The sequence below is a fragment of the Mytilus galloprovincialis genome, chromosome 2, assembly GCF_965363235.1.
Source record: "Mytilus galloprovincialis chromosome 2, xbMytGall1.hap1.1, whole genome shotgun sequence".
In the NCBI taxonomy this organism is placed as follows: Eukaryota; Metazoa; Mollusca; class Bivalvia; order Mytilida; family Mytilidae; genus Mytilus; species Mytilus galloprovincialis.
Genome location: NC_134839.1, coordinates 87060709 through 87069509, shown reverse-complemented (window position 1 = coordinate 87069509; position 8801 = coordinate 87060709).

Genomic DNA, 8801 nt, shown 5'->3' with positions numbered 1-8801 from the left:
TTCAATGTAAACAAAGAAACGCTGTTATCAGGTAACGTTTTTTTCATATCAAACAATTATTAAAAATGATTGGGTGTTGAACTCTTTCCAATATTTGTTGATATGTTGATAAATATACATTTTATTCAAAGTCTCATGCAAATAAGATCGGAACAGGAAGCAACACAACCGGAACAGGAAGTAGATCTGAAAAAAAAAGTTAACGATTTTGAGTTCATTAGTAGACTGGTTCCCGATCGCAATATTCAGTATGTTACACATATACCAATATAACGACCGGGACGAACTTCACGTTACCTTGAACTTGTTTACAACGTTCTTCAAAATCGGAGGTATTTCTAAACCAAACGTCGTCTATTGGCGAACTTTTTAATTTTGGCGTCTTAGAAGACGCCCCTCACATTATGAATTCCGAGATCCGTCTCTCGAAGATGTTATTTGCCAAGTTGAACATCATAATTAAAAAGATAAACAGGAACAAATGAAAAGAAAAAATGAAATGGTATAAATAAAAAAAAAACTAGTTTTTGATTCCAGAACTTAGATCTGAATAGAGAAATGATGAGACCTGAACGTACCTGAAATCATACTATAGTATCAGTTATTCTAACTTCAAATTTTTACTGTTTTATTTTTCAATGGATTTTCTTCAACTTTATCAAAAAGTTCTATATAATATTTAATAAGAAATTATGAAAAATATTGTTGACCATTGTCAAAACTCGGACCTTAGCGAGGAAATCAAAGTGGCAGTGGCTATTTTGCCGGCTCTGAATAATATATCTCTGAAATGGCTAATTTATCGGCAACAGCAATATCGTGACTGTGTTGCGGGTGCTGGAAAAATAGAAAATATGTTTATTGTGTTGGCATGAGGTAAACGGAAGCCAAACTAAAAACTATTCTGTTTACGCATACATGTATGTGCATGCAATTCAAATAACTGACCAGTTGTTTCAAAAGCAAGTTTAATTTCAAAAAAATGATTTTTGAAGCTATGTGATTGACTTTCTTATATTGTATAATGTTTTATCAAATTTATGATGCAATGATATTTTCAACTTTTTTTTTAACCAACAATTAATAAATCTGAGTTTTATTTTCATATGATGCATGTATATATGAGGTGGGTCGGACATTTATCGGGGCTCTAGTCCTATAACATATGACTTCGCATTCTTATTCAAGGTGGCACATTGATCGCAAGAACACTCAGTAAATAGAAATAGTGAATAATGCCCCGAGGTCATATGTTATATGACAAATCGGGACTCCAGGGCCCGGATCAGGTGTTTTTAAGCTTGGTATTAGGGATCAATCCTTTCGGGATCCGGGAATTCTTTTTTCGAAATTCGATATCGGGATTTCTTTAAATTCGGGACCTCGGGATTTCATATTATTAATCCCTTGATTTCGGGATCAGCCCTTCGACCATGCACACTGTCATAGTACTTTTCAAAAGTAAATATTAAATTTCACTCTTTGATACAAAGACCCTTCAAAATAACAAATTAACTATGTTGCTGGTAAACAGCCTTTTCTAGATAAATAGGCCATTTTGCCGGCTTGAATTGAAATATTTTAATCAGAGCCGGTAAAATAGCCACTGCCAATTAAAATATTATACCTGTATTGACCAGATAATTTCCGATCAAATCTTTTTTTGATAGTATATTCAATTAATGCTTTTGACAAAATCTAGATTTCAAGGAAATTACTCGAGAAAATAAATGAATGGAATTTATTAGTGAAATTTCAGGTCAATTTAAGATTTTAATTCACCATTCAGGTCAGAGTTTTGGTTCCCAAAACATATTTTTCATGATTAAATTTTAATCTGTTTTTCATTTTACAAAATCTACAGTTGAAGAAAATACATTGAATACTAAAAAAAATATTGAAGTTTAAATAAGTCTGACATTAGATTTTCAGATCAGTTCAGGTCTATTCATTTCTCTGTTCTACTAGTCCAAGTTTTGGCATCAAATATTTGTTTTTTTTATTTGAAAAAACATATTTTTGATAAAGTAGGGTTCATTTAATAGAATTCTTATTTGAAGAAAAAAATCCATTGAAAAAAAGCAGCAATTGTTATTTGAATAATTTGAGTGTTGAGGTCTATTATCTGGGATTCTATTTGAAATGTATGGGATAGGACACTGCTCAGCAGTATAAATGTATTCTAATTTCTTATTTTTTTTTCTTTTTAGGGTTTTTTTACATCAATTTCATGTATCACTTAAGATTCAGTTTTATGTAATTTTTTGTTGTTTGGTTTGAAGCTGATTTTTAGCTCACCTGGCCCGAAGGGCCAAGTGAGCTTTTTCTCATCACTTGGCGTCTGTCGTCCGCGCGTCCGTCGTCGTTAACTTTTTACATTTTGAACTTCTTCTAGAGAACCACTCAATGGAATTAAACCAAACATGGCATGAATGTTCCTTATGAGGTGCTGACCAAGTGTTGTTACTTTGTAGCCGATCCATCATCCAAGATGGCCGCCAGCGGGGGACTTAGTTTAACATAGGACCCTATGGGAAATACATACAAATGTCTTCTTTTAGAGAACCGCTGAATGGAATGAAACCAAACATAGCATGACTGTTCCTTATGAGGTGCTGACCAAGTGTGGTTACTTTGTAGCCGATCCATCATCCAAGATGGCCGCCAGCGGGGGACTTAGTTTAACATAGGGAAATCTTCTTTAAGAGAACCACAGAATGGAATGCAACCAAATTTGGTCTCAATCATTATTTAAGTACCTGTCATGATTAATATCTTTTTTTCAAAAACCCAAGTAGAGTCAGGTGAGCGACACAGGCTCTTGAGAGCCTCTACTTTTGTGGCACTCTTTCTTTTTTAAAGCTAATTTGCTTTTTGGTTGGTATTTCTTTCTTTTGGTCATCATGGTCATGAGTATTAATTTGTAATGATGAGGTTGGTAAAGCTTTGCTCACACGGAACGGCAAGCTAAAAAGGACCACAAAAAATACTATTGTAAAACAATCCATGAATTAATTTGATCTGTGATACAATGTACAAGGACATATACAGGGGACTTTGGGAGTCAGATATGTATATTGCATCCAAGTTATGTGGCAGCAGCTTGAATTGCAATTGATGTAACCCACATACTTCATTTTGTGTACTTCAAAGTAATATGCCTTGTATATTATGTATATAATATACCTATTAAAAGTCATTGTATTTTCATAGTTAATAATAGCTTCCTATAGCTGTATAATGAAACCTATGGGAATGCAACCCGAGTATAAATCTCACTTTCTTTGGTATAATTTTCAAAGGTATACCATGATTTTGATTTTCATTGTCTTTGATAAGAAAACAAAAATAGAAAGTGTTTTTTTTTTTACATTGGAACAACAGAGTCAGTGTGGGGCCACTAAGCTAAACTGCCCGCTTTGCACCAGCTGATATAAATGAATGCTTAGGGTGGGAATCGAACCCACATACACCAACTCTGTTGTCCTATATTTTTAAATGAATTAAAATTTGCTCAAAGATAAAACAACCAAACAAATTAAGTATAATAAAATTTAATAAAATGTTCCAGGGCGCAGGTTCATACAACCCCAGAAGTTGAACCCTGAACAGTTTGGGCAGCCAAGTATCCCAGGACACAGCATTTAAGCTTGATACAGCTCTGAATTTGGATTGTGACACAGCATAGGTTTCTGACACAGAATGAATGTGGTCTATTAAAGAACTTAATTTTTTTTAAATTGGACATTTATCTTTTATGGTCCAATATCCAAAATCTAAATACATGGTTAGATTCAGCATTTTAAGGTGGTACCCAACACTTTGACTAAAATTAAATTGGCTCGTTTAATTTTTTTAAAATTTTGACAAAGTATTTACTTTGACCCTTTTACAAAAATATAAAAATTTCAACAAATTTGAACCAACCGTTTTATCAGAAAAAAATACACAGGTTATATAGCAGTTTGACAAACACTTATTTTGATCATTGAGAAGCTTGATATTCCCTTAACAACACAACGTAATTAAAACGTTTAGCTGATTTTACAGAGTTATCTCCCTGCAGTGTTAGGTACCACCTTAAAGAACCTCAAAAATGCAATTTTTAAGGAAATCAAACAAAGTTTAAGTTTGGACCCTTTTGACCTCATATGGACCAATTTGATTACAGGGCCGAAAAATAAAAAATCTAAAAAAACATGGTTAGATTCAGTATATATCAAAGAACCCCATATCTTGATTTTTTGTTGAAATCAAAGTATAAGACAAGTATTGTTTTTGGCCCCTCATTCCTAACAAGTTTATAGGGCCATAAACCCATAAATCAATCTCAACCTTCCTTTTTTTGTATGGAACCTTGTGGTACAATTTCAGAAAGATCCATACACTTGCATACAAGTTACTTTCTGGAAACTAGAAAAATGCCTATTTGGATCCCTTTTAAGGCGTTTAATTCCTAAACTGCTAGAACCATAACCCCCAAAATCAATCCCAACCTTCCTTTTGTGCTGTCGAACCTTGCGTTTTAATTTCATAGAGATCATAGACTTAACTAAAGCTATTATCTGGAAACTAAGTGTCTTTGGACGACGTGGACGATGACGCCGGATTACGACGACAACAATATATGGTTCATGCATAGTCTTTCATTGTATTATTATAAATGTTAGTTTGCTAGATCCAGCTTTAAAAATTCTAGATCCAAACACCAGTCCAGGGACCTACTGAAATTAGTAATAAAAAAAATCACTTATCTATAAGTAGCAAATTTATAGTTTCGTCACAAATTGTGATTTTGAAGTTTAATATACAAAAATTTTTAATTTGTGTTGACATGAATATCAATAATGTGGTAATTTTTATAAATTTCCTGTTTACAAAAATTTAAATTTTTCGAAAAACTAAGGATTTTCTTATCCCAGGCATAGATAACCTTAGCCGTATTTGGCACAACTTTATGGAATTTTGGATCCTCAATGCTCTTCAACTTTGTACTTGTTTGGCTTTATAATATTTTGATATGAGCATCACTGATGAGTCTTATGTAGACGAAACGCGCGTCTGGCGTACTAAATTATAATCCTGGTACCTTTGATAACTATTAAACATATAGGTTTAGATATCGATTATATCTTATTTTTTGTAAAATTGGAAAAAATGAACTTTTTCCTTCTTTTTAATAGCATAGAAGGTTAATTTTTGCCTTTGATGCAAACATTTATGTCTAAAATCCATATTTGCTGAAAAAATGTTAAAATGAAGGCTTTATATTATCAACCGATACTTTCGTAACAGATTTTTCCCAGTAGTGGGAGTAAATTTTGCTGTAAAATTCAAGGTTTTATACACATGATATAAGGTAGTAAAATTTAACTGTTTGCGATCACAATTTCACTGTTCTTAATCTATATAGCTAGGTGTTAAAAAATTAGTGGTGGAAATTTAAATAGTAATACTTAAACAGGTTTTTTTGGGAAGAAAATAGAGGTATACTTAAACATGTGATGATGGACTCTCCACAGACTACATAATACTTAATTCTTTGTTTAATTGTGCAATTAATTTCTTCAGAATTTTAAATCAACATTAAGAAATTAAAACTCAACCCTCTGAAGACTGCAATTCATCTTTAAACCTGTGATTCCAGAAATATTTCAAAATTTTAGAATATGAAATCTGTAGTCTCTTGTGTCTACAATGTACATGTATATCCAGATGCAGCATTTAATCTATTGCCCATTTCTTTGCAGAATAATCATTTTAATTACAAAACAAAGTATACAATACAACATAATATGAACTAAATAAAATAACATATAATTTTTATTATTATTTATATTAAAATTATTCAGTTCTTATTTTGTTTTTTAAAACTAATAAGTTCTGTAGCAGCAGCTGATTGATCTAAATGGTATCATTAATCAATAAACAGATGAATTTGTTTTCATCATTAAAAATAATTGGTGGTCAGATAAATATAAAATATTTAGTTCACTACATGTGCATTTAACTCATTTATGTCAAATTATGAAGACTGCAAACAAACTATATATATAAAACATGATATATAGAGTGGACCATATATCAAATGAAACCGTCAGAAGGGGGGGGGGGGGGGGGGGGGGGGGGGGGGATACAAATCTCTTGAGATATCAAATGTCACTCTTTTTTGTTACATTATTAAACCTGATGGATTTAAACATTTTTAGTTGAAGTCATGCACCAGTTTGTCTACACCCATAGTAAATTTTCAGGTGCAAATGTGACCATATGTGTAAATTACCTGTAATAAACAGATGGTCTTCATGTTTTTCATTTGTATAAATGCAATATAGACATTTCCCCACATATATGTCATATCTGGTCATACATGTATGATATAATTCTGCTTCAAAACTTACTGCTTACATTATCATGATTATAGCCCGTCGTCATACATTTATTGTTAAACTATTGCGGTGATTCAGCCAAACAAATTTGATTTTTTTCTTTATTCTTTCTTGTCCGATACTTATCAACTGCTTATTAGGCAGCAACCATTTGATTTTCTGGGGGGGGGGGCTATGGTTTTTTTTGGAAAAAAAAGTTTGTTTCCAGTTTTTGGAGAAAAAAATAATTTGTTTTTGATTCTGAGAAAAAAAATTTGTTTGTTTCACCCTCAGCTGCCACTATATGTAATGCTAAAATTGAAAGAAAAAAATTGTTTTCGACTTGTCGCGAAAAAAATAGATTGTTTTTCGCCGTAGGCGAAAAAAAAAAATTTGTCCAGAAAAAAAAACCATAGCCCCCCCCCCAGAAAATCAAATGGTTGCTGCCTTAAGTCTTACATATAGGTTGACATTGGTCTGACCAACATACAAGTCCTTGTCGTTGGATGTGCTTGGAATAAATCGTTTGCACATTTTTTGTCTGTGTTCCAATTTAAATCATTAATGTCTTAAATCAAAGAAAATACTTTTTTGCAGAAATGTGCAAAGTCGTTTTGTTATTTTCTGTCTCCTAAGGCCAAAATTTAAAGCTTTTGTTTACTTGAGGCGGACTCCCAAATGCCAACTTCCGGTCCATTTTGAAATTTAAATAATAACCCCGTACCGGGACCTCGTGAGAGAGTATGGCTAATAGCTAATACCTGGAACGTAGTACCGGGAACCAGGATAGTTCATTAGTAGAATGAAAAATTCGGGAAAATTTTCCCGATTTTTTTTTTCTTTTTTTTATTGATTTTTCTACCGTAATTGGGGACTTCGTCCCCATATAAGTCTAAATTGTTTCAAAAAGGAAGTAAAACAATAGTATAGGCGGATCCAAGGGGAGCGGGGGGGGTTGTGGAAGACAATAGGTTGAATATATAAGGAATCACTGAAGCATGACTGGAGCCCCTGTTATGAGAAGTTCTAGAACCGCCACTGAGTTTGTTGTGTAAGTCGTGCCAAATTGTGTATATTTTGAGTTTGTTTGTTTTGCATAGATTACCTTAGCTGTATTTGGCAAAACTTTTAGGAATTTTGGTTTTCAATGCTCTTCAACTGCGTACTTTATTTGGCCTTTTAAACTTTTTTGGATTCGAGCGTGACTGATGAGTCTTTTGTAGACGAAACGCGCGTCTGACGTATATATACTAAATTTAGTCCTAGTATCTATGATGAGTTTATTTATGTATTTATTTTGCAGATATACCCCTAATTACTATATAGTGTTCAACACATTTAATTTTGAATCCATATGATACCATGCAGGGGCGGATCCAATCTGGTCTCTGATTTCGTTCCTCTAGTTTAGATTGCATTTAACTAGTAAGTTTGTTCTTTCAATCCATTTTATCTTTTGAATTAGGTTTAGACATGGATTTGGATTGTATATAATTTAGCAGATCTCTATAATGTTTTAGAATCCATTCACATCGTTCCTTTATATTATGACGGTATGTATAGGTATAATCGTTTCATTTTCAAATTTTGAAAGCCCTGTTTGCATTGCTGGTAATTTGGAAATAGTTTTTCATGAAGTATCGGACATCCATATATCAATATCACCGTGTATCTGTAAAGCAAAATTATATCCGGGTGAAATTTGATCCGGAGGAAAAAATGTCACAGTAGTTGTTGTTATTTTTTTATCCGGAGGAAAATATTTCCCTGGGATATTTTTTCCTTTGCCGTGAAATTCTATCTGGGTAGTTAACTTATTGAATAGTTATTAGAAAAAAAATATCCTTTAAAAATACTATGAAATGATAATAGTGTATTTGAAACAAAGCGAAATTGTTAAAAAAAAATGTATTATAATGGGAAATAATTTCACAAATTATCCTTGAAAAAATTTCCTGAAATATTTAAGTCAATATCATCCTTTTAAAAAGAAAATTATTATGAAACATAGGGAAGAAAACCAGAAGTAATTTCAAAGATCGTAATTGTGAAAATAATATCATGATTAAATAAGGTTAGTGAAATTCATGTAAAAGTGAGTTGTTTTCAGATCTCAGTACAAATATAAATTTAAAAGTAAGGTAGAAATATAGTTGCATTACTACTGTTAACAATAATAGAAGAATTTGATTATGATGATATTTTTAACTATATAAATAGTTTTGTCTGGGGACAGAGATGTAGTTGTTGATTACATGTATATGGAAATCAGATAAATCATAGCATAACAATATATTGGAACAAAAGCATGTTTAACAGCTGGATAGTTTTTACCTGTGAAATGTTATCTGTCTTATTAAATCAAGTTGTAAGTCATCGTTTTATATAAATGAATATATAAAAAATAAGATTCAAAGAAAAATTTCATTATAA